We start from the raw sequence: 27884 nt of genomic DNA on the forward strand, positions 1-27884 counted from the left end.
CCTTTCTTTGTCAATTCATTTAAAGGGGAAGTGATGGTACTGAAATCTCGCACAAATCTTCTATAAAAACTAGCAAGACCATGAAAGCTTCTTACTTGACTTACATTCGTTGGAGCTAGCCAATCCTTGATGGCTTTCACCTTGGATTCATCCATCTCTATTCCTTTTGCTGAAACAACAAAGCCAAGAAACACAACATGGTCTGTGCAAAAACTGCACTTCTCAAGATTAGCAAATAATTTCTCCTTTCTAAGCTCATCTAAAACTTGTCGAATGTGTTTCACATGTTCATCAAAAGACTTGCTGTAAATTAGAATATCATCGAAGTAGACAACAACAAATTTTCCAATGAAAGTTCTTAAGACATGGTTCATTAATCTCATAAAAGTACTAGGAGCATTAGTCAACCCAAAGGGCATCACTAACCATTCATACAACCCAAATTTTGTTTTAAATGCAGTCTTCCATTCATCTCCGGTTTTCATTCTTATTTGATGGTATCCACTTCTCAAATCATTTTTAGTAAAAATTGTGGAACCACTTAATTCATCAAGCATATCATCTAGCCGTGGAATAGGATGGCGATAGCGAACGGTAATATTATTTATAGCTCTACAATCAACACACATCCTCCAAGATCCATCTTTTTTAGGTACTAAAATCACAGGAACAACACAAGGGCTTAAGCTTTCACGAACAAAACCTTTATCAAGAAGTTCTTGCACTTGCCTTTGTATTTCCTTAGTTTCTTCAGGATTGGTTCGATATGGTGGACGGTTAGGAAGTGCAGCCCCTGGAATAAGATCGATTTGATGCTCAATCCCTCGCATTGGAGGTAGTCCAGCCGGTGTTTCTTGTGGAAACACGTCTTCAAAGTCCTGCAAAAGAGTACTTGATATGGGTTTTTCCTCACTTCTCTCAGCTCAGATTTTGTGGCTAGCATAACTAGATGTTCTCCCTCTTCCTTCCTTTTATCTCTTGAATTTGGCTTGTAGCACTCGCTCACCGAATTGTGGATGACACTCAATTTCTTTTGCTCTTCTCCTCCTCTACTTGCTGCACTAATTTCAGTTTTCTTTTGTAAATGTTCAGCCATGATTTGTTGAGGGGTCATAGGCTTGAGTACAAACTTTCTCCCTTTCAGATCTAGCGTGTATTGATTTGTTCTTCCACAATGCTGAGAATATCGGTCATATTGCCAAGGTCTTCCTAGTAGCATGTGACACACAGACATGGGTGCAACATCGCACTCCACTATGTCAACATACTCTCCAATCTTGAACGGAACTTTCACCTTATAACCAATCTTGATATCTCCCGATTCATTCAACCATTTGACATGATATGGATGAGGGTGTCGCTGCAACTTCAAACCAAGCTTTTCAACCATCTCACGACTTGCAAGATTATGGCAGCTCCCTCCATCAATGATCACCTTTACTACTTTGTCTTGCACTTTTGCTCGCGTTTGAAAAAGATTATGTCGCTGTCCAATTTCAGCTTCTTTCATTTGAACACTCAAGATTTGTGTAACCACAAGAGTAGTACCATGCTCAAATTCACATCCCGTATGTTCTTCAGATTTATCAATGTCATCTTCATTTGCTGCTTCAGCTTCCTCTTCACTAGCTGATGTATATTCTCCATCATCAGTCACAAGGATCACACGATTATTTGGACACTCCTTTATGACATGACCACGACCTCCACACTTGAAGCACTGAATACCACTACTCTTGGTTGTTGAACCCATTAATGTTGAAGTGGATGCTGCTGGTTTATAACTCGTGTTTGGAGCAGCACCGTTCTTTCCACTAGAATTGCCTTGAATATTGGATCACAAGCCTCCAGTTGAACCTTTTGTTGCTGAGGATGCAGCAGTAAACCTTGAGATCGATTTGCTTCCTCTAGTCATGGTTCGTGCACCATATGACAAGGGCTTCCTGCTCTTAGCATCTTGTTGCGGCTGGCATTCAGCTTTGGTGGCTTGATGTACCAAATCAATAAGACTTTGGTACGACTGAAACTCAACAATACGCTGAATGTTGCGGTGTAACCCAGCCATGAAACGTGTAATGGTTTGCTCTTCGTCTTCATACACATTGGCTCTAATCATGGCCTTCTCCATCTCCTTATAATACTCCTCAACAGAGAAACTTCCTTGCCTCAAATTCTGCAATTTATCAAAAAGATCACGCCAATAATGCTTCGGCACAAAACTGTAACACCCCAGGTGTTACCATGGCTAGAGCACATCTTGGCACTAAGGACTGTGAATTATATGGGGTAAAGGCTTAGGGCAACACATAAGAACTTTGGAGATCATGTGCTAATCAAGTTGCCAATGACCTAAGAAGCATTACTCTAATCCTTGCTCACTTACTACCATGGATAAGAGGGGAGAAGAACCCTAGACCTCTCTTAAACCTTATCTCCCAAAACCCTAGGCAAGAGGGGAAAGAGAGTGAGCAAGTGTGCAAAGCATGTGTAACTTTTACCCAAACCCTAAGCAACTTTATAACCATCAATTAGGGGAGGGAAATATTGCAAAAAGACCCCTGGAGAAACCCCAATTCAAATCTCCAAGTGGAGAGAGAGCTAGAGCTCTCTATTTCCCTCTAAGTCAAATTCTAACCCTAAGTTAAAGTTCAACCGTGTTCACCTTGAAGATGGCACCAAAACCACTTGGGTTCTATACCAAAAATGTGGTATACCACCTAAGGCACCCCCTGGAAAAAGTGGAAGCCGAGACTCGGACGTTTGACAGCTCTTGACATCAGTTTTGTCGCAATATGGGCAGTGAGACAAGCCAGATTTGGCGCCCGTCTATCTCCTGATCTAGGGCGTATCCTCCATTGGAACTCACACATGTGAGATAGCCCTAGGTGCCAGGAAGAGGCCTGCGCCGGATTCATGGCAAGATTCGCACGTTTGCGATCTCTGGAGACGTTTGAACAATGGAAGAAACACACCTCCACGTGTTCGACGCCTTCTGCCCGCGCCAGAGCACGCTCGCGCGCGCCCCCGCATGACCAGCACCGCGCCCGAGCCAAGCCAGCGCCATGGCCCGCGCCCGCGCTTATAAAACCCTCCCAGACTTAGATTGTACCCTTCCGCGCACCCTCAAACCTCACCGGAGTCCAGCTCGTCGCCGTTTGCCCGTGCGCAGCGAGTCCGCGGCTGCCCAATCCCTCTGTCACCGTAGACCGGCCAGTAGAGCCATTCCCAACCCCGTCCAGCCCTCGGAGAAGACTGTGCACACCTCCGTGAAGCTCCCCGAGCAAGGAATCGGAGTTTGCTTCGCCGGAGAGGCCAGTCCACGCTCGCCGGAGCTCTCAACCCCGCCGGAGTACGTGGACCGGGTAAACCACTCCACCATCCTTCGATTCCTTGTGCACACAGTCGCTACGTTACCCGGTGAAGCTCACCATGCCCTCGGATTGAACCAGTTCGCCGTGGTTTGGCCGGTACACTCGTCGCCGACGAGAACACCCGCCTGCACGCGTGGACCGGGCGATTTCGGCCATCCCCGACGTCAAGCCGTACCTCGACGTGACCGCCAGAGTCTCCCCGAGCCAACCCCACCCTTCGCCGGACCTCCCTCGCCGCCGGTAAGCCGCGCCACCCTTTTCTTTCCCGCGGTTACTGTTTCAGTTGGGGGAAGGACTGCGGGTGAGAGGGAGAGAAGGTCGGGGGGTTTTGTGAAATGTCAGAGACCCAGGGGAACAGTGGCGCGAGGGTAGATCTGCGAGAGTTGATTTGGTTTAAACCCAGGGACCCCGGTGTAAACCGTTTTTCCAGGAAACTCTTTTTAAAATCTATTTTAAAATTGAACAGAGACTTTAAAAATTCATAACTTATGTTTAGTTCATCCAAATTTGGTCAAACCAATTTTGCCAGGCTCTAATTAATGTAACCTATTTAAGAAAAATATAAAACCCCTTGGTATTAAGGGAGATTTTAAAGCTCTGATTTAATGTTAGTTTTGGCCAAAAGCTCAATAATAGAAAGAAAAATAGTTATGCTATTTGACTAGGGTTAGGAAAAATTGGAGAAGCTTATATCTACCTACTGGCCTGTTTAAAAATGTTAAACCTCTCTGTCCACTCTATTAAGTTAGTTTTTACCCCTTATTCCATAATATGCTTAAAGATAAGAGAAATAGAAAATGTAAATTAAACCATGAACCAGAGAGCACCCCTATTTTTATTAGGATACTTATTCAATATAGTTCACTGGAAAAATATATCATACCCTGTTTTAAGTATAAAATAAGTAGGATCCCTTTTGTTTTAATAAAACAAGTGAAACTTAGAAAAAATCTACAAAAATAACCCCAAGGTAAAAACACCCCCACCCTTGGGATAACTAATGTTTTATTAATGAGAACTTAGGAAAAATATAAAATCTGCTGTTGACATTTTTCAAATAGTAATATAGTAGAAAGTGCCTTTTTGGCATTAAACTTAAGAAAATCATAACTAAATAACCACCCCTTAGTTTTGTGTGATTTTTAGCACAGAGGCCTATTATTACTATGGGATGCCAGCAAAAATAACCTTTAGGACAGAACCTACCCCTAACTAAGAGGTGTAGTGTAAAGTGGCCCTTTTTGCCTAACTATTGTTATTTTTGTTTAAAGCCTAGCCTTTGTACTTTAAGCCTCAAATTCTTAAAACAAGTTAGAATAGCCAATGACAACCCACTGTAATTTTTATAGAATTTTTGGAAATTAGTAACCCACTGTCGTAGTTCAACCTACACTAGAAACCCTAATTGGAAATTAAAGAAAGGAAGATGAATAATGTGAATTAATGTCATCCTAAAACCTTTGTAAATTTGTCCACTAAAATCTATAAAGACAATGCAAATCCACTATGTTATCCTAGAAGAGAACTTAAGCCTAAAAGGTAATAAGTCTATGTATATATATACCACTGGAAGCCCCGCATGACTAAGAAACCCTAAGTTACTTCTTAACTCAGTTCTCTTTAGCATCATATTATTAAATCCTGCATAATCATGACATACATGTTCATTGCATTTCGATAGACTGTAATCTTGCTGACGGAGAGTACATCCTCGTGCCGGAGCAAGGAGCTGCTCAGGAGGTAGCCCCAGATCCTAGCACCCGAACCTGCACCAGAGGACCTGCCAGCCACTGCTTTGGAAGGCAAGCCCCGGTTTTATGCATAACCTGTTATTTATACTATTTTACTACACTTAATGATTGTAGGATTGTTTGTGCACTTAAGTGTAGGAGTTGTTTGAAACCATAGTTGCATGATCTCAGGAACCCCATTGTGATGAATACTAGCATGCTAAGTCGAGTAGCTGCTTTATTAAATAGGATCTCGGTAGAAGTCGAGTGATTTTTCTAGCACTCGCGCGAGATCAGGAAATTGGTTGTATCCATTTTTATATCATAATGGTGTTGGTCTGTGGACAACAATCCATGGGGATTGGTTGTCTACGAGGTGGGAACTGGAATAAGGATTAAGGTGTGGTACCGTGAGTCAAGCGTTTGAACGTACTAAGCACATGCCGAGAAATATGGTAAATCGGTAAGCCTAGTACCTGAGTGAACCTGGCAGTGGACATATCCCCTCACGCGACCTGAGACGAGGTCTCCCATTCCGGTTATGGTGGGTACAAGTGCGGTCACTGCACGACGGCCAGTCGGGGTCAGTGAGGCATTGTACGCCAAGGCGGTGAGCCCTGATCTGCTGACGGGGAATCGATGGGGACGGTTGATGTGTGTGGGGACGGAGTGCCTCGCCACGTCGTGTGTTTAGGTTTACCTTGCAAGGATAAAAACTCGATTCGAATCGTCTGCTTCTCGCAGCTAATGAGACTGCTTGATCCATGCTGCTACATTGAGTAACAAGTGGAAATATGATGAGTTGACATAAGATGTGATTGCTAATAATGTTTGTTACCATGTATGAATAGATAGTTCACTTTTAGACTTAAGAGAGTCACACTTAATTTTGACCAAGTTAAAATCTTGATTTAGAAACCCAGCTAGTGCTTTTGGCAACCAAACCCCACAGCCAAACAGCTGCATGTCTAGAGGTAGAGGAGTAGACTCCTCACACCGGGTAAGTCTAGCTGAGTATTAGTATACTCAGCCTTGCTTGTGGCATAATTTTTACAGGTTCTCTGGAGGAAATGGTTGCTGGGATAACTTGGTCGTCCGCCTTGCCACCGGGTTGGACTGTCGAGTGGGACCCTGCCTCGGCTGAGGAGGAGCATGAGGAGTGATGGGACAGGCTTCTCCATCTCTCTGTTTAAATTACCGTTAGCTTTATTCCGCTGCACTTCAAACAATGATGACTACTTCCGCAAAACTCCGATGATGATGTAATAACTTAATACTCTTCCATGTATGGTTTTATGCTTTATTGTATTTGCTCTATGACTCACCATCGAGTGAGACTGTGGTACTTGATCCTGTCAGTGGCCATGTCGGACTAGATCCGAGGGATTGACGGGTTATTCCCATTTAAGTGTGGTCTAGCCTCTAAGGCAGGGCTTAAGCACTTAAGTTGGAATAATTCGGGCAGTTCCGCCACAGCTGGTATCAGAGCTTGTACCACCACAGAGGAATCAATAAAATGTAAATGCCATCAATTTTCCAAGTAAAATTTGATAGAAACAATGTTGGATAGATAGTAGGGCGAGCAGGATAGACCTAGGACGTGAAGCCTTAGGGTAATAGAAGGGTAGCTAGGTGGCTAAGTAACTAGGCCCTACAGGCCACTTTTACAGGATGGGAGTTCTTCCCTATTCCTTTTATCTTTGTGAGGTCGTTCAGGACGAGCATGCATGCATTCATAATTAAGCAAATGGATAACTGAGTAAAGGACTTAAAAATAAGATAACAACCAATTAGGTCCCCAGTGCATTTTCATTTAACTAGAGGAGGGCTGAGTTCTATTTTTTCTTGTTCTTTTATAATTCTTTTTCTTTTACTTACGCTTAACCGTACACAGATGACTTCCCACGGATCCTCCGATGACGGAAATGCACTGACCCACACTGACGGACTTGCACGAGAGGGTTTTCCCCGCATTTTGTGGGAGGTACTTCAGGGGGCCGGATACGCGACACCCCCTCAGTACGTGGTGCAGCAGTTCGAGAAGCACCGAGTGCCCCGCTTTAGGGTGAGGATGACTTTGGAGCCTCATCCCCTGCAGCCAGGCTGGCGCTCTTTGGACTCCGAGTCTTTCAGATACAGAGCAGAGGACACGATCGAGGCGATCGCTCTGCATGGATTGACTACTTTCTGCGGGTTCCATCCTTTGGAGCTGGCTACCCACCCCATTGGCTTGTTCCCCGCTGAGAGGGAGGACGACCCAATGTGGAAGGACCGGGTGGAGCATGCCAAGGATATCTGGGCCATCTACCCAGGACAGACTGCGCACTTGACCGTACGGTGCATGAATGCGCTGTACCGTCTGCAAGTAATGTGCGGTGAGGCAATGTCCCATCTGATGGCACTGCTGGAGGCAACAAAGATTACGTTGGACAACAGAGAGGAGCTCGTGGTTGACTTGTCTCAAGAAATGGTGGAGAAGGACTTGCAGGTTGAGCAGCTATCCACTGATATTCAGGAGTTGGAGGAGCTGGTGGGCACCAGGGAGAACACCATCGAGGTTCTAGAGGATCAGCTCCTTAACACTCAGCAGCAGCTTGCTGAGGCTAACGAGCACCTGGACATGCACCACCAGGAGATCCAGGACCAGGAGGCCAACGTGGACGTCGACATCGAGGGAGGAGATGAGCCTGCCTCCAGTGTGGACACTGCTGGCTCGGGAAGACCACCTTCCCCCGAGTCGAGTGTTGCTTCGTTCGCTCACTAGGTGTTCAGGATAGGCTTAGACGTTGGATAGTCGAACTCCTCGCAGCTAGCTTAGCTTTTGCACCCTTGGGGTACTAGGCTAGATAGAGTTGAGTCATTTTGGAACAATTTGATGTAATCATGCTAAACTCTCTTGGAAGCTTGTTTGATGGATGCTGTCATCAGTTTAAATTTGGAAGAAAGAATTTGTGCCTTTTTAAATCCTTTTGTTGAAATCGGAGTCTATCATGTTGTTTTTAACTTTTTCTCCACGATGAAATCTTGAACTTGGAGATGTGGTGTTAAGCATGTATATGGTTTTTCAGATGGCCGGGAGGCAGCGTCGTGGCCAGAACGAGCGCGTTCCTCCACCGCCGCCACCACCTCCCACTCTACAGGAGCTCATGGCTCAGCAGAATGAGATCCTGAGGCAGCTGGCTCAACGTCAGCCACCACCTCAGCATTATGGTGGTGGAGACCATCAGCGTCACCCCGCGGCAGCCACATACCAGGAATTCCTTAGCACCCAGCCTCCATTGTTCACAAGGGCGGAGGACCCACTTGATGCAGATGTATGGTTGCGAGTGGTGGAATCCAAATTCCCACTACTCCATGGAGCTTGCTCAGAGGTCACCAAAGTCAGGTTCACCACTCAGCAGCTTCGCGGGCCTGCAAGGACTTGGTGGGATCATTTTCTTGCTATGTAGCCAGAGGACCGAGAGGTGGAGTGGAGGGAGTTCAAGGCAGCTTTCAGAGGACACCATATACCAGCCGGGATTATGGACAGGAAGCTCAATGAGTTTTTGGCACTCACTCAGGGCAACAGGACAGTGTTGCAGTATGCCCAGGCCTTTAATGACTTGTGCCAGTATGCTGGGTATCATGCAGATACAGATGAGAAGAAGAGAGATAGGTTCAGGAGGGGGCTTAGCACTAAGCTCCGTGATTGTCTCAACATCGTCAGGGCCAACAGCTACAATGAGTTGGTCAACATGGCTATCTCCCAAGAGGACTGCATTACAGCTAGACAGGCAGAGAAGAAAAGGAAGACCCCTGTGGCAGGACCCTCAGCTCAGCCACAGCGCTTCAGGATTGTGTCCGACACCCAGGGCAGGGGACCCCAGCAGCAGCAAGGGCGATGGGTGATCCGACCGCAACAGCAGCAGCAGCAGGCACCCAACCGCACCCAATTTCCAGCTCAGAGGAGCAATCAGCAGCAGCAGCAGTACCGCCAGGCAAATGACAACAGATGCTTCACATGTGGCAACACTGGGCATTATGCCAAGAATTGCCCCAGGAACCAGCAGAGGCAGGGGCAGAATGTCAATCAGAACCAAGGCAAGAGACAGAAGGTGCAAGTGAGGCAGGGCAGGCTGAACTTCACCACCATGGCTGATATTCCAGAGGGAGCACCCGTCATGACTGGTATCTTTACAGTTTTAAATTATCCTGCTATCACTCTTTTTGATTCTGGTGCATCACATAGCTTTATTAGTGCCAAATTTAGTGCCAAGTGTCAATTGCCTTTTCATCACACCCACGGGGGTATCACCATTTCAACACCAGGAGGCAGAGTTGCCACTTATCAAATTAACAAGAATGTGCCTATAAAGTTTGGTAGTCTGATAATTAAAACCAACCTCCTCATTTTGGGTTTGGAGAGTGTGGATATTATATTGGGAACCGACTGGTTGACCAGAAATCAGGCTGTGATGGATATTGCAGCTAGAGCCATTGAGGTGCACTCACCAACTTGTGGTGAGACCACACTATTTTTGCCTGACCAGGGTTGTACCCGATCTTTTGCTTTTGTTATGTTAGAATCCCCAGTGGAAAAGATCCCAGTGGTCCGTGACTATCCGGATGTTTTTCCGGATGAATTGCCAGGGATGCCACCTGACCGAGATATTGAGTTCGCCATCGAATTGCAACCCGGGACTGCTCCTATCTCCAAGAGGCCCTATAGGATGCCTCCCGCGGAATTGGTAGAATTGAAGAAGCAATTGCAAGAATTGTTGGACAAGGGGTTTATTCGTCCCAGCACTTCACCATGGGGATGTCCAGCATTATTTGTGAAGAAAAAGGATGAGAGTTTGAGGATGTGTGTTGACTACCGCCCTCTCAATGCGGTGACTATCAAGAACAAATACCCACTGCCCCGCATTGATGTTCTGTTCGATCAGTTGGTAGGAGCCAAGGTATTCTCCAAGATAGACCTTCGCTCAGGATACCATCAGATCAAGATCCGTGCCAGCGATATTCCCAAGACGGCTTTCTCTACCAGATATGGGTTGTATGAGTTTTTGGTGATGTCTTTCGGGCTGACCAATGCCCCGGCTTATTTTATGTACCTGATGAACTCAGTATTTATGCCAGAATTGGATAAGTTCGTGGTCGTTTTCATCGACGATATTCTGGTCTATTCCAAGAATGAAGATGAACATACTGAGCACCTGCACATCGTGCTTCAACGACTGTGCAATCATCATCTTTATGCTAAGTTATCTAAATGTGAGTTCTGGCTGAAGGAGATTAAATTCTTGGGTCACACAATTTCTCAGGATGGGGTATCAGTTGACCCTGAGAAAGTGCAAGAAGTGATGGACTGGAAACCTCCAACTACAGTGAGACAGATTAGGAGTTTTCTGGGATTGGCAGGGTACTACCGACGATTTATTCCGGATTTCTCCAGAATTGCCAAGCCAATGACTGAACTGTTAAAGAAGGGAGTCAAATTTGAGTGGAGTCAAAAGTGTGAAGATGCCTTTCATACCTTGAGGCAGCATTTGACAACAGCCCCAGTGCTGGCTCAACCTGACAGCACCAAGCCATTTGAAGTTTATTGTGATGCTTCTGGTACCGGATTGGGATGTGTCTTGATGCAAGAGAACAAGGTCATTGCTTATGCTTCCCGAGCACTCAGGCCCCATGAGCAGAACTACCCCACTCATGATCTGGAATTGGCAGCTGTGGTGCATGCTCTGAAGATATGGAGACACTACTTGATGGGAGCTCACTGTAACATCTACACTGATCACAAGAGTCTCAAATACATCTTCACTCAGGCAGATCTGAACATGAGGCAGAGAAGATGGTTGGAGTTAATTAAGGACTATGATTTAGAGGTGCATTACCATCCTGGTAAAGCCAATGTTGTGGCAGATGCTTTGAGCAGAAAGGCCCAGTGCAATTGTATGAGCATGGATGCAAGAGTCACCACCCTGTGTGATGAGTTGTGCAAGCTGAACCTGGAAGTTGTTTCTTCGGGTAACCTAAGCTATATCTCGGTAGAGCCCACATTGCAAGAACAGATAGTCAGGGCACATGTTGAGGATAAGGGTGTTCAGGTTATCAAGGATATGATCAAGCAAAAGGCAAAAAAATACAAGTGTTTCCGACAGGACAGCAAGGGAATTCTATGGTTTGGAGATCTATTGGTTGTGCCCAAGGACCCTGAGCTTAGAAAGAAGATACTAGATGAAGCTCACCTTTCCAAATTCTCTATGCACCCTGGTAGCAACAAGATGTACCATGATCTCAAATCTTTATATTGGTGGACTAGAATGAAAAGAGAAATTGCCAAGTACATATCCGAGTGTGACACTTGCCAGAGGATAAAGGCTAGTCAGTTGAAGGCAGCAGGCCCTTTGCAACCCCTTCCCATACCATCTTGGAAATGGGAGGACATTTGCATGGACTTCATAGTGGGATTGCCCAATACCTCCAGGCACCATGATTCTATATGGGTTATCGTGGACAGATTGACCAAGACTGCTCATTTCTTGCCAGTGCACACCACCCACCGGGCGGAGAAGTATGCAGAGATCTACATTGACCAGATAGTTCGTCTGCATGGGATACCAAGGACTATAGTCTCCGACCGAGGAGCACCTTTTGTGGCACGATTTTGGGAGCAATTGCAAGAGTCACTTGGGACCCATGTCATCCGAAGCTCAGCATACCACCCCCAAACAGATGGCCAGACCGAAAGGGTGAATCAGATTTTGGAAGACATGTTGCGAGCATGTGCACTACACTATGGAAAGGATTGGGACAAGTGTCTTTCCTTGGCAGAGTTTTCTTACAATAATAGCTATCAGTCCAGTCTGAAGATGGCACCTTTTGAGGCATTATATGGGAGAAGGTGTAGGACCCCACTAAATTGGTCTCAAGCAGGAGAAAGGGAAATTTTTGGGCCCGATTTGGTACTTGAAGCAGAAGCAAAGGTCAGAATTATCAAGAAGAACCAAGAAGCTGCTCAGGCCAGGCAAAAGAGTTATCATGACAAGAGGCGGAAGCCTATACAGTTTGAGGTGGGAGATCATGTCTATCTTAAAATATCACCAACCAAGGGTGTCCAGAGATTTGGGATCAAGGGCAAGTTAGCTCCTCGTTACATTGGACCCTACGAGATCAAGGAAGCTTGTGGACCCGTAGCATACCAATTGGAATTGCCACCTCACATGTCAGCAGTTCACAATGTGTTCCATGTATCTCAGCTGCGGAAATGTGTTCGTCTACCCACTGAAGTGCTACCGGAACCAGAAATTGAGATAGAACCAGACTTGTCCTATCAAGAGTACCCCGTCAAGGTGCTAGATCAAAAAGAGAGATCAACTCGGGCAAGGTCGATCAGAATGTATAAAGTTCAGTGGAGTCACCATTCAGCAGAAGAAGCTACATGGGAGACTGAGGATTTTCTACGCTCTCGCTTCCCCGACTTTCTGCCCAAAGGAGTCGGTACGTAACCCCAAAACCCCATCCCCCACCTGCCCTTTGAATTCATTTATAAGAAAAACTTAGATAACAAGGATAGTCTAAGTTGTGGATTTAACTTAAGAAGGGCTTCCTTCTGAAGTTGCAAAGAGGATGACATTCGAAGAGCAGTTAATAAGTGAAACTTGAGCATAAAGGAAGAGTAGCACTAACACACCTTCAAGCACCCTCCAAGGGACTCTACCTAAAATCTCGGGACGAGATTCCTTTAAGGGGGGAGGGCTGTAACACCCCAGGTCTTACCATGGCTAGAGCACATCTTGGCACTAAGGACTGTGAATTATATGGGGTAAAGGCTTAGGGCAACACATAAGAACTTTGGAGATCATGTGCTAATCAAGTTGCCAATGACCTAAGAAGCATTACTCTAATCCTTGCTCACTTACTACCATGGATAAGAGGGGAGAAGAACCCTAGACCTCTCTTAAACCTTATCTCCCAAAACCCTAGGCAAGAGGGGAAAGAGAGTGAGCAAGTGTGCAAAGCATGTGTAACTTTTACCCAAACCCTAAGCAACTTTATAACCATCAATTAGGGGAGGGAAATATTGCAAAAAGACCCCTGGAGAAACCCCAATTCAAATCTCCAAGTGGAGAGAGAGCTAGAGCTCTCTATTTCCCTCTAAGTCAAATTCTAACCCTAAGTTAAAGTTCAACCATGTTCACCTTGAAGATGGCACCAAAACCACTTGGGTTCTATACCAAAAATGTGGTATACCACCTAAGGCACCCCCTGGAAAAAGTGCAAGCCGAGACTCGGACGTTTGACAGCTCTTGACATCAGTTTTGTCACAATATGGGCAGTGAGACAAGCCAGATTTGGCGCCCGTCTATCTCCTGATCTAGGGCGTATCCTCCATTGGAACTCACACATGTGAGATAGCCCTAGGTGCCAGGAAGAGGCCTGCGCCGGATTCATGGCAAGATTTGCACGTTTCGATCTCTGGAGACGTTTGAACAATGGAAGAAACACACCTCCACGTGTTCGACGCCTTTTGCCCGCGCCAGAGCACGCTCGCGCGCGCCCCCGCATGCCCAGCACCGCGCCCGAGCCAAGCCAGCGCCATGGCCCGCGCCCGTGCTTATAAAATCCTCCCAGACTTAGATTGTACCCTTCCGCGCACCCTCAAACCTCACCGGAGTCCAGCTCGTCGCCGTTTGCCCGTGCACAGCGAGTCCGCGGCCGCCCAATCCCTCTGTCACCGTAGACCGGCCAGTAGAGCCATTCCCAACCCCGTCCAGCCCTCGGAGAAGACTGTGCACACCTCCGTGAAGCTCCCCGAGCAAGGAATCGGAGTTTGCTTCGCCGGAGAGGCCAGTCCACGCTCGCCGGAGCTCTCAACCCCGCCGGAGTACGTGGACCGGGTAAACCACTCCACCATCCTTCGATTCCTTGTGCACACAGTCGCTACGTTACCCCGTGAAGCTCACCATGCCCTCGGATTGAACCAGTTCGCCGTGGTTTGGCCGGTACACTCGCCGCCGACGAGAACACCCGCCTGCACGCGTGGACCGGGCGATTTCGGCCATCCCCGACGTCAAGCCGTACCTCGACGTGACCGCCAGAGTCTCCCCGAGCCAACCCCACCCTTCACCGGACCTCCCTCGCTGCCGGTAAGCCGCGCCACCCTTTTCTTTCCCGCGGTTACTGTTTCAGTTGGGGGAAGGACTGCGGGTGAGAGGGAGAGAAGGTCGGGGGGTTTTGTGAAATGTCAGAGACCCAGGGGAACAGTGGCGCGAGGGTAGATCTGCGAGAGTTGATTTGGTTTAAACCCAGGGACCCCGGTGTAAACCGTTTTTTCCAGGAAACTCTTTTTAAAATCTATTTTAAAATTGAACAGAGACTTTAAAAATTCATAACTTATGTTTAGTTCATCCAAATTTGGTCAAACCAATTTTGCCAGGCTCTAATTAATGTAACCTATTTAAGAAAAATATAAAACCCCTTGGTATTAAGGGAGATTTTAAAGCTCTGATTTAATGTTAGTTTTGGCCAAAAGCTCAATAATAGAAAGAAAAATAGTTATGCTATTTGACTAGGGTTAGGAAAAATTGGAGAAGCTTATATCTACCTACTGGCCTGTTTAAAAATGTTAAACCTCTCTGTCCACTCTATTAAGTTAGTTTTTACCCCTTATTCCATAATATGCTTAAAGATAAGAGAAATAGAAAATGTAAATTAAACCATGAACCAGAGAGCACCCCTATTTTTATTAGGATACTTATTCAATATAGTTCACTGGAAAAATATATCATACCCTGTTTTAAGTATAAAATAAGTAGGATCCCTTTTGTTTTAATAAAACAAGTGAAACTTAGAAAAAATCTACAAAAATAACCCCAAGGTAAAAACACCCCCACCCTTGGGATAACTAATGTTTTATTAATGAGAACTTAGGAAAAATATAAAATCTGCTGTTGACATTTTTCAAATAGTAATATAGTAGAAAGTGCCTTTTTGGCATTAAACTTAAGAAAATCATAACTAAATAACCACCCCTTAGTTTTCTGTGATTTTTAGCACAGAGGCCTATTATTACTATGGGATGCCAGCAAAAATAACCTTTAGGACAGAACCTACCCCTAACTAAGAGGTGTAGTGTAAAGTGGCCCTTTTTGCCTAACTATTGTTATTTTTGTTTAAAGCCTAGCCTTTGTACTTTAAGCCTCAAATTCTTAAAACAAGTTAGAATAGCCAATGACAACCCACTGTAATTTTTACAGAATTTTTGGAAATTAGTAACCCACTGTCGTAGTTCAACCTACACTAGAAACCCTAATTGGAAATTGAAGAAAGGAAGATGAATAATGTGAATTAATGTCATCCTAAAACCTTTGTAAATTTGTCCACTAAAATCTATAAAGACAATGCAAATCCACTATGTTATCCTAGAAGAGAACTTAAGCCTAAAAGGTAATAAGTCTATGTATATATATATACCACTGGAAGCCCCGCATGACTAAGAAACCCTAAGTTACTTCTTAACTCAGTTCTCTTTAGCATCATATTATTAAATCCTGCATAATCATGACATACATATTCATTGCATTTCGATAGACTGTAATCTTGCTGACGGAGAGTACATCCTCGTGCCGGAGCAAGGAGCTGCTCAGGAGGTAGCCCCAGATCCTAGCACCCGAACCTGCACCAGAGGACCTGCCAGCCACTGCTTTGGAAGGCAAGCCCCGGTTTTATGCATAACCTGTTATTTATACTATTTTACTACACTTAATGATTGTAGGATTGTTTGTGCACTTAAGTGTAGGAGTTGTTTGAAACCATAGTTGCATGATCTCAGGAACCCCATTGTGATGAATACTAGCATGCTAAGTCGAGTAGCTGCTTTATTAAATAGGATCTCGGTAGAAGTCGAGTGATTTTTCTAGCACTCGCGCGAGATCAGGAAATTGGTTGTATCCATTTTTATATCATAATGGTGTTGGTCTGTGGACAACAATCCATGGGGATTGGTTGTCTACGAGGTGGGAACTAGAATAAGGATTAAGGTGTGGTACCGTGAGTCAAGCGTTTGAACGTACTAAGCACATGCCGAGAAATATGGTAAATCGGTAAGCCTAGTACCTGAGTGAACCTGGCAGTGGACATATCCCCTCACGCGACCTGAGACGAGGTCTCCCATTCCGGTTATGGTGGGTACAAGTGCGGTCACTGCACGACGGCCAGTCGGGGTCAGTGAGGCATTGTACGCCAAGGCGGTGAGCCCTGATCTGCTGACGGGGAATCGATGGGGACGGTTGATGTGTGTGGGGACGGAGTGCCTCGCCACGTCGTGTGTTTAGGTTTACCTTGCAAGGATAAAAACTCGATTCGAATCGTCTGCTTCTCGCAGCTAATGAGACTGCTTGATCCATGCTGCTACATTGAGTAACAAGTGGAAATATGATGAGTTGACATAAGATGTGATTGCTAATAATGTTTGTTACCATGTATGAATAGATAGTTCACTTTTAGCCTTAAGAGAGTCACACTTAATTTTGACCAAGTTAAAATCTTGATTTAGAAACCCAGCTAGTGCTTTTGGCAACCAAACCCCACAGCCAAACAGCTGCATGTCTAGAGGTAGAGGAGTAGACTCCTCACACCGGGTAAGTCTAGCTGAGTATTAGTATACTCAGCCTTGCTTGTGGCATAATTTTTACAGGTTCTCTGGAGGAAATGGTTGCTGGGATAACTTGGCCGTCCGCCTTGCCACCGGGTTGGACTGTCGAGTGGGACCCTGCCTCGGCTGAGGAGGAGCATGAGGAGTGATGGGACAGGCTTCTCCATCTCTCTGTTTAAATTACCGTTAGCTTTATTCCGCTGCACTTCAAACAATGATGACTACTTCCGCAAAACTCTGATGATGATGTAATAACTTAATACTCTTCCATGTATGGTTTTATGCTTTATTGTATTTGCTCTGTGACTCACCATCGAGTGAGACTGTGGTACTTGATCCTGTCAGTGGCCGTGTCGGACTAGATCCGAGGGATTGACGGGTTATTCCCATTTAAGTGTGGTCGAGCCTCTAAGGCAGGGCTTAGACACTTAAGTTGGAATAATTCGGGCAGTTCCGCCACAAAAACGAATTCTCATTTCTTGCTTCATCTCTTGCCAAGTAATAATAGGGTCCTCTCCATCTTCTTCACGATCACGAAGAAGTTGCTCCCACCAAATCAGAGCATATCCTTCAAACTCAAGAGATGCCATTGTAAGTTTCTTGTCCTCTGAATAATTATGTAGGCGGAAGATTTTCTCCACCTTCAATTCCCATGTGAAATAATCTTCAGGGTCAGATCTACCATCAAATTTTGGCATGGTAAACTTAAGTTTCCCAAATCTCTCTTCTTGGTTGACGCCTCTATGACGATGACCATAGCGATGTTGGGACTGATCATCATCATTCCCAAATTCAGATTCCTCATTGTCATCATTTCTTCGATTCCGTCCTCTTCCTCTACCACGTGCAGCACCTTGATTTCTCCTCCCATGTTCACTTGCCCTTCTAGAATAATTTCCTTCACCTTCTTCCCCATCTTCATCATGGTTTCTTACACCGTCAGGGAGTCGACGACGACCTCTGATTTCAGCCATAAGTGTCTGAAGATCTTGTGCCAACAGATCTTGCTTGGCTTCTATGCTTTGTTTGAGCTCATTGAATTGTATCATGGTGACACATTCTTCAATCTCAATGTTGGGATCCATCTTCCTGCGAAATTAGTGGCGACAAGGCAACAACTATAGGTGGAATATGAAGCTATATAGAATCTCACAACCTCACCACTCTTACCAACCAAAGCTCTTATGAGTTCCCTACGGGTTGCAAGAAAATGTGTGGTGGTAACAAGAAAGTGGTGGTTAAGCGAATACAAGACCAGAGTACCGATTACGATGGCTTATATGTGGAGCTTGGTGGGAAATAATAAACAAGGTATGCAATCTGAATCCTAGTTGTTGTAAAGTTAAATAACCATCCAACTAGAAGTTCCCTGCTTAGTGCTGACCACAAGATACGAGTGATGTAAATAGATCAAACACACGTGCAAGAAATTTCAGATTTGATGCAGACAAGGAGTATGATTGGAATGCAAGTGTTGCAATCAGACCCAACCAAAATTTTGCACCAAATGACAATAGCAAACTGGTTGAACAACTTGATAAAACTTTCAGCACTTGTGCACATAAACAAACTGATTGTTTTACTTTTCTTTCACAATCTTGTTCAACACTTTTTTTGCACTTTTTTTGATACTCTTCTTTTTTTATAGAACTAAACATAGAGATCTGATAGGATATTGCACACTTTATAATACTTAACAAAAAACTCAACCAGCAGCTATAACTTAAATAGGATCAAAGTTAACGCGAAGGAAATGATGAGGGTTTTCAGATTTTTCTTTTTGTGGATATTTTCAGATATATATAAGAGGCTCAAAGGAAACACAAAGGATAGAGTGACCAGCAACTAAACAAAGACTCTAAGGACTGAAACTTAACAAAACTCACTGGAACAATAGATTGAAACAAAGGGCTATGGCAAAAATATTTTATGGCTTTTTGATGGATAGGACGAACACAAAATATATGTAGCTAAGGGTAAAGAATCCTACCATGGCAACTGAGGCTCTGATACTAGATGATGTGTCACGATGCCCGATCTTCATGACGTAGGATCAATCTTCAGATAACTAGCTTCAAAGAAGCCAAGATAACTTGCTGCAAGCAGCGATAACTAGTGCAACCTGACAAATAAAACTCGAAGCCAACCACCGTCTTTAACCGGTAGCCTGAATCGAGGATTCGCCCAACCACACTCTCAAAGAACCAACCAACACAGCCTACAGTCAATCGAGGAGACCTCGAAGTGAGTAGGAGCACCACTTCGGAACGGATGAAGCCGCCGCTTCTGCAATCCCGTGAAGGAATTCACAAGAGCAAATGGGTAGAGATCACTCTCAATATTTGTTAGCACACAACTTAACAAAGGGGGTTCTGTTTTAGATTATTAAAAGTTTCCTTACATCATAGACATAGGGGGTATTTATACTAGTAACAACCAGCCTTAGCAAGGTATAAACACGAAACAAAAGTATTTTCTCGTGCTAATGTGACGGAGCCTCTTCGGGAGATCTGCAGAGCTGATTTCCGTGTGGCTGTTTGACTTCTGCGCAGCCTTCAGTATTTTGACAATAACTTCTTCTAGGAATCTTCAAATGACGTGGGGCTGGATGCGTTGGAAAGCTAACTTGATAATCTTCTCACCATGTATAGCATGATTAATGAAACTTCGTAGAATGATGCAGTTTAATACAAAAACTTGGTCATCAAACAGACTGTTGACCTTCTGACCAGTCAGCACTAAAGTAGGTCGGCTGCCCTTCTGGTAGATTTGATTAAGTCGGCTTTAGAATCATTGGAAACTAGACTTCAAGAGCTTTCCAAAAAGTACTTATGGGCCTTCATAGCTGTTGGGGACTTGTTCTCAAATGCTATGAATTAAGAATAAGGCAACATAAAATGTTAAATATCAATGCCCTTCGTCCGCTAAAGCATTATTTCCCCAAGGATATACTTCGGACGAAGGTTATGATGGCGGAACTACGAAGGTTATACTTTCGTAATTGAACTCACAAAGATAATATAAAATAACGTAAGACATAAAGCATTAAAGACAAGTAAATTGGAAATAAATACATCATTTATATACTATATAAATTTAAGATGTTCAAACATAATATCTAGACACATTTATACCTCTGCCTTGACAAAGGATAATTTCCAAGTGATGCGATTGCAGTTGCAGGAAAATGCGTGAACAGTAAAGGAATACTGTTCACTATTTATAGGCACAGGACACAGCCCGTGAGGAATTACAATCGTACCCCTCATAAAAGTTTACAACAATGACTCGGACTCTTACGGTCTAAAATGTCATTCTATCTTTAAGTCGGTTTGTAATTCCGAAGCTTCACGAAATGGCACCTTCGGCATCACGTACGGGCAGCTTCAGCCGAAGCTGTTTCTTTCTGCAGGACCTTCGGCGACGAAGCATGGTCCCAACAGTAGCCCCTTCGCGGTGCTAGATCGTTTTTCGTAACGAGCTTGATCCGTGAAAAAAAGTCTCTTAGGCTTCAGGAAGCCGAAGGTCCGAAAAACACCTTCCCTGAGCTCGTTGTCGAGAAACGATACAGTTTCTGAGCGCAGAGCGGTCCCACAGTGCAGGTTCACTATTTGGTTTTTGCGGCCCACCGCGCAGCGGGTGCGAGCAACTGTTTGCTTGGTGTAAAAATCCTGACGATTCACCTTCTTACCTGCAGCACTATATAAACAGACAGGTAGGTGTGAAGTTACCACAACATTCATTGCTATTGCACTGTTTTGATGCCAAAAATTTTAACCATAGCCGAAGCTTGACTTTCACATTCAAACGAAGATCCTGTTTGGCGTTTGCTTCGTCAGAAGGAGAGCTTCGGAAGAAAAGGTTATTAATTTCCAAGAAATCTTTCAAAAAATTCAAAATTAAATGGCCAGAGTGCACTCTACTGCTAGAGTTGAGCGTGAGGGAGACGAAGTCGAAGGTGTGGAGACTGTTCCTATCTCGGAAGCAATGCAGCGATCTGGATTGGTGACATCGGAAGAAGTTCCCGCTGCCGAAGCAGAACAAGCCGCTGCCGAAGCAGAACAAAGAAATATTGAGGAGGCTGATTCTGACGGTGATTACAATATCACAGTGCCGAGCAAGCCTAGCCATCTGGACTTCGGAAAGTCGACTATCTCCAAGGCTGATTTTCCCAAGATGGTGAAGTCTGGCTACTTCATCGAAGATGAGAAAAAGCTGATTCGCTTCGGTGGAGAGGAAACTACCCCGAAGCCAGAAAAGGATGAAATAGTGATTTTCAAGAGTTTTCTTAAAGCTGGCTTGAGATTTCCTTTGAATAGGATGATTGCTGATGTGCTACAAAAGTTTGGGATCTATTTTCACCAACTGACTCCTAACGCCATTGTTAGGCTTAGTGTTTATATCTGGGCTCTTCAAAGCCAGGCGGTGGAGGCATTTGCCGAAGGTTTCTGCCGGGTACACGAGCTACATTACCAAACCAAGGCCAGAGAGGATGGGTTACACAAAAATTTTGGTTGTTATAATTTTGCCTATCGGAAAACCACAAAATTTCCTGTGATCAGCTACCGAAGCAAGTGGTCGGTAGGCTGGAAATCAGAATGGTTCTACGTCAAAGTTAACGATGACAAGGAAAAGCTGGTACAGAGTCCACTTGAACTGATCTTCAGAGAAACCAGACCCCGATGCAATATGACAGCAGAAGGTCCAACCCGGATCGCGCTGGCTGAATTCAAGACTATTTAGAGCACATTGGCACTAGAGATTTAGTGCAGGAATTTCTGGCCTTCAGATTATTTCCAACTATGAAGGAGTGGACTATGCCGAAGCTTACAGGAGAGAAGAAAGAGGGGGAGCTTGTCCGACTACCCTACCATTATAAGTTTAAGAAATATTTTAAGGCACCCTGCCAAGAATGGCTCGATACAATCGAAATAATGAGTACCGAAATTCTTGGAAATTACTCTAAAAAAGAGGACCAATTGATGACAGCAGCCTTCGGTACCCGGCCGAAACGAAGGCTAAACAGAGTACTTGATGCTATAGGCTTCGAATATCCTGACTATGGGCGATTGGGTGGAGATGCTGGCGGCCCGAAGAGAAAAAGAATTGCCAGCGCTGTTGACGAAGAGAGTACCAAAGTGGCCAAAAAGAAAAAGGAGATTTCTGAAAATTGAGTCCTGAAAAGTTGAGCCCTGAGCCGAAGGTGGTTGCTGCAAGAAAGAGAAAAGCTGCAACTCCAGAACCAAAAACGTTGGTTCGAGAAGAAGATACTCGTGCAACGCCTTCTGCTGCCGATGTAGAAGAGATTATGAAGGTAATGACTGAACCCTTGCCTGTCAAGCTATGTCCGCTGGCGCCGGAACTGACGAAGTTTTTTCAGAAGGACAAAGCAGCTTCGGCAGAAGAAGGTCCTGCACTGCCGAAAAAACGAAGAATTATTCAGATAGCAGATGTGATTCATCAGACGCCGCCACCGGCGACAGTGTCAAAAGTTGCTTTTGTCGAGACCGCCGAAGCAAAAGGCGCCGCAGCTGAAGCCACCAGAGTGGAAGCCCCCGAAGCTGAAACCGGCGCAGCCAAAGCTACCGGGGCCGAAACCGGGGCCACAGAAGATCCGAACCTGGAAGACACGCTTGAAGTCATTGACAATATACTCCTGAAAATGGCTGAGGAAGAAGCTGCTGTGGCTGCAGCGAGCACAGCTACTGAAAAGGGGGAAAAGCAAGTTGAAGACATTTTGGAAGAAAGAGATTTTAACTTTCAAGATTTACTTGGGCAAGAATTGACAGATGCTGAAAAAGAAGAGCTTAAAAAAATATGCGATATCCTGCGGATATAAGCCAGGGGCTACACTATTTGGTGGGGTTAACGAAGGAAAGCTGAGATGCCTTCGAAACCACAGCGAAGCTAAAATTGTTAGAACCCTATCCAAAAACATTGGCCTGCTGAAGCTAGAAGCGGACCTCTGCCGCTACCAACGACACCATATCGCCGAAAGCTTACTTTATGCTAATTTTAAGGTAACAAATATTATTGCTATTTTATTATTATTATTATTATTATTATTATTATTATTTAGGTTATTTTTTAACGAAGATTGTTTTGACATAGCATATTATTAAGTAAGGTTCTAAAGATGCAACAAGATCTCGAAGACGAGAAGAACAAAGCCATCGTCCAAGATTTGGCTGAAAAAGTTGAAAATAACGAAGCTGATCTGAAAAAGAAGGACTTCACCATCCAAGACCTTGAAATCATGGTTAAAGAGCACGAAGGTGCATTAGAAAAGAAAGACTTTGTTATCCAGTCTATAGAAGGCTCCTTGGCTGAAGTCCAAGCAGAGAACGACAGCTTAAAGAATGAATTGCTGTAACAATCAGAAAAATTTGAGCAAGAAAAGAAACACCTTGAAGCAAGCCTTAAAATTGAGATGGATAAAAATTCAAATTTGCAAAAATCCTTGAAGGAACTTCAGGGGAAATGCCTAAGCTTCGGCAGCCGATGCGTGCAGCGGCTGAAGGATGTATTTCATTCTATCGGGGCCAGCTCTGAAAAATTTACACCTTCAGCTAAAAATCTGCCCAGCACATTAGAATATATTGAAGGCGAGGTTGATGCTCTTGACGAAGTTATTGGTGGGCATGCCGACTTCTGCGCCCAGGTAGCTTCTCGGGGCACAGCTACCGCTTTTCTGAAGGCTGGCTGTACGCATGGAAATATTGTGAATAGACCAAACTTTAGTTTATCAGCATCAGATCTGATAGATATCCCAAGCCTGGCCCGAAGCATTGGAAATAGATTCATGACCTAGATCTGGGTAAATGGCGGGCGAAAAATGGCGGGTGACGAAGCTCGAAGTCATCTTAAGCCGGTAAGAAACTTATATTTGTTACTTTTACCTTCTCCTTGAAATTTGCACCTTTCTTATTCTGCTGTTTGATATACGCAGGATGACGAAGCTGAAGAATGACGAAGCTAAAGTTTGACGAAGCCTAGCCTGAAGCTTGATAGTTGCTTACAATATACTTTCCTGCAAAAATTCTAGAGAAACTTTTGTAATATAGTTATGGAACAACTCATGTAAATTTGTACATACCTTGTAATATATTTTGTTTCTGCTATCTGTGTACAATCTGCTTTGCTGTGGACGAAACTTCTCTTTTGAGCCGAAGGCGAAAAACACCTTCCCTTCTTTTCGTACACAACGAAGCAAAAAAAATTTCCTTCGAAGTTTTTCCTCATTGCTGAAGCACCTGTCTCTTTTGTGTGGTATGCTGATGATTCTATATATGTCTAAATGAATGTTTATGAATGCAAATGACATGATGAAATGTATTGTGCAAATGAATATTGGGACACATGTTCAAAAACCATAATCACAGCCCTTCAGCCCCTTAGGAATGATTCAAATCTTTTTGCCGTTTACTTTTCGGCTTCACCGTTTACTTTTCGGTGTATCAGCGTTGACTTTTCGCTGTAAGCCTCCCTTAGGAGCTTCTTCGCCTTTTACTTTCAGCGGAATCAGCGTTTATTTTTCACTGTAAGCCTCCCTTAGGAGCTTCTTCACCTTTTACTTTCGGCGGAATCAGCGTTTATTTTTCGCTATAAGCTCTGCATTCCCTTAGAAACGACTTTTGAGCTTCTCCCTGTTTCCTTTTCTTTTTTCCTTTGCATTTACATTTACATTTTTTGGGGGATATCACTCTCATAGAATTGAAATAAGGAAAATTACATGCTGTGGCCCCATTAAAAACCTTTCTCCCCCTTTGGAAAGGAAAAGGGTGCCACAAAAAATAATAGAAAAAATTACATCAAGCTAAACATAATATCGCCGAAGCTCATCCGCATTCCATGATCTAGGAATGTCGTTGCCGTCCATATCCTTCAATCTGTAAGAACCGGGTCTTGACGAAGATACTACCAAAAAGGGGCCTTCCCACTTCAGCTGTAATTTGCCTACTGTCTCAGGGTTGGCTACTCTTCGAAGTACCAAGTGTCCTGGTTCAATGTTCTTCAGCTTGACCTTTCTGTCACGCCATTTTATTGTTTCAGCTTGATATTTATTGATGTTTTCCACAGCTTGAAGTCTGATCCCTTCTATAGCATCTTTTTCTACAGAGCAATCAGCTTCGTCTTCGCCTTCCGCTGAAGCTACTGTTCTTATTGATCCTGCTTTGGCCTCCTCCGGGGTTATTGCTTCGTCACCAAACAATAGTTTGAAGGGCGTAAAACCTGTTGATCTTGACATGGTTGTGTTATGGCTCCACACCACTTTGATTAACTCGTCTGGCCACTTTCCCTTGGGCTGATTGAAGATTGACTTCATTATTCCTGTCATTATGATCCCATTAGCTCTTTTGACAAGTCCATTTGACTCTGGATGTCGGACTGATGCAAAATGGATTTTCGTGCCAATTTGATCACAAAATTCTCTGAAGGCTTCAGAATCAAACTGTGTCCCATTGTCCACAGTGATGGCCTTCGGCACTCCAAAGCGACAAACAATGTTTTGCCAGAAAAACTTTTGAATAGTAAATGAAGTTATTGTAGCTAAGGGCTTTGCCTCAATCCACTTGGAAAAATATTCCACTGCCACTACCACATATCTTAAGTTCCCCTGTGCTGGTGGTAATGGGCCTAGCAAATCAAGGCCCCACCTTTGCAATGGCCAAGTGGGTTGTATTAATTGAGTTAAAGACGAAGGTTGTTTTTGATCTCTTGCACATTTCTGACAACCTTCCTACTTTTGGACTAAATCCGCTGCATTCGAAGCTGCCTTTGGCCAATAAAATCCTTGACGAAAAACTTTCCCAAGCAAAGGCCTAGATCCAATGTGAGATCCACACAGGCCTGCGTGTATTTCCTTCATCAATTCTATGCCTTCGGATCTGGATAAACACTTGAGCAACGGGGAACAGACCCCTCGCTTGTATAGTTCCCCTTCTATTATGACATATGGTCGAGCTCTTGCTTCTATCCTCCTGTTATAAGCTTCGTCATCTGAAAGGAAATTACCCTGAAGGAAAGAGATGATTTCAGTTCTCCAATCTTCACTATAGACAGGGGATATTTTAAGAACCGCTCTTTCAAGAAGCTCGACCGAAGGTGCTTTTATTGTTTCGAAAAATACTTCTGAAGGTAAAGGCAGCCCCTGGGCTGCTGACTTGGCCAATTGTAGCATCCCAAAAATTCAAATCCTGAAATTTTCTCAAACTCGCTCTAAATTCAAAATGAATTTCAAATTTCATTTCAAAATGTTTGTTTGCGAGTTGATATCAACAAATAAAGTATAGTGGTCTATATTCTCTCTAAAATCCTTCTCACTTATACAAGACAAATACATGCTAATCTCCCACTAATCCTCTCATCCTCCCACTAATCCTCTCATCCCTCCCCCTAATCCCCCCACCATGGCTATAAATAGAGGGGCAAGGGCCTCTTCTCATCCCACCCCAAGCCATTTTATGGCAACTCTTCCCCCCCCCCCCACACACCCACTCCATGTTCCACACAAGCACACACTAGCACAAGGATCGTTCGATCGTTCTTCGATCGTTCGTCCCCTTTTCTTAGTTTGTTCGTTCGTTCGTCCGATCGTTTGATCGTTCGTCCGATCGTTCATGGTTCGTTCGTCCGTTCGTCCGATCGTTCGATCGTTCGTCCGTTCGTTCGTCCAAATAATCTTTTTCCTACCGTTATGCTGCCGAAATTCTGATCGTTCGTTCGTTCGATCATTCGATCGTTCATCGTTCGTTCATAGTTCCTATTCATCTTTCATCGTTTGTTCATGGTCCCTATTCATCGTTCTTCCAGATAATCTTTGTCCTGCCGTTATGCTGCCGAAATTCCGATCGTTCGTTCGTCCGATCATTCGATCATTCGTCCGTTCGTTCATAGTTCCTATTCATCGTTCATCGTTCATCGTTCGGTCATACGACTATTCACCATCACTATTCACCGTTACTATTCATCATTACTATTCACTGACACTATTCACCATCGTTACTATTCAGTGTTACTATTCATCATTGTTACTATTCATCATCGTTACTACTCATCGATGCTATCTAGTAACTTTTTCGTCGTCACTATTCATCGTTACTATTCATCGTTACTATTCATTGATTAGCCGATCACCCCAAATTTCAACTACTTATACATCATGCTGTCCAGTCCACCTAAGACCAGCCAGACCCATATTCCAGTCATACGAACTCCAGTGACTGTGATTTTCCTTCCAGTAGGGAACTTCCCATCTGGTCACCCATCCTAGGTTTCTCCAAGTTGAGCACGCTTAACTTTGAGATTCCTTCGAACCAGGCTCCCAAACTCAGATTCCAATAATTCTCATTTCTAAATTCTTACCAAACTATTCCCTATCCAACCATGTCATCCCTTAAGCCTGGTCCATATTTCAGAAAAACTCCCAAAATACTCTTGTCCCATATTCTGCCTATAACTCTCCCGTTCATACTAAGTCAGACGATTCATTCGTCACTATTCTCACCAACAATGAACTTCACATTGCTACACCACATACACCCAGCTATAAATACACCCAGCTACCCTCTCCCTCTCCACACACACTCAACACCCTCAGCCAAGGCAAACACCCCACCCACTCAGTTACTCTGCTCTGTCGGCTACACGCATAGTGTCGCTTCGCCTCCAGTCCACCCTCCTGGTAAGCACCTCCGCTCCACCACTAGTAGTATCTCAACACCACATGACACATATTCTACTCAAGTCTCTACCCATCCATATATCACTATTCTGACCACTATACTAAATATTTGTTGCTATACTTGTTAGTTTGTATGTTTGCTTGTTCATATTGCATAGTTATCGAAGCGTTCGAGCCGTCTCGTGGAGGCCAGATCTGCAAGTCTACGCCAGGCGGTGGAGCCAGAAGCCAGTTTCGCGAGCTCCCCTTCCCCCTTCACCGAATAAGCATGGCAAGCTCACTGGATCCCTTTGATGCATAAATTACCTATGATTTTTCAACCACAACCCTCAGCCTGTTATTTTATGCATGATATGATTTTGAGACAAGTTATTATGGCCACCCAAGCCGCTTGCCGCAATCAATCTTTGATATATTTGTTACAAATGATTTGAGAAAAGGTGTGAGTTTTCAAAAGAAAA

This window comes from Zea mays, chromosome 7, assembly GCF_902167145.1.
Source record: "Zea mays cultivar B73 chromosome 7, Zm-B73-REFERENCE-NAM-5.0, whole genome shotgun sequence".
NCBI lineage: Eukaryota > Viridiplantae > Streptophyta > Magnoliopsida > Poales > Poaceae > Zea > Zea mays.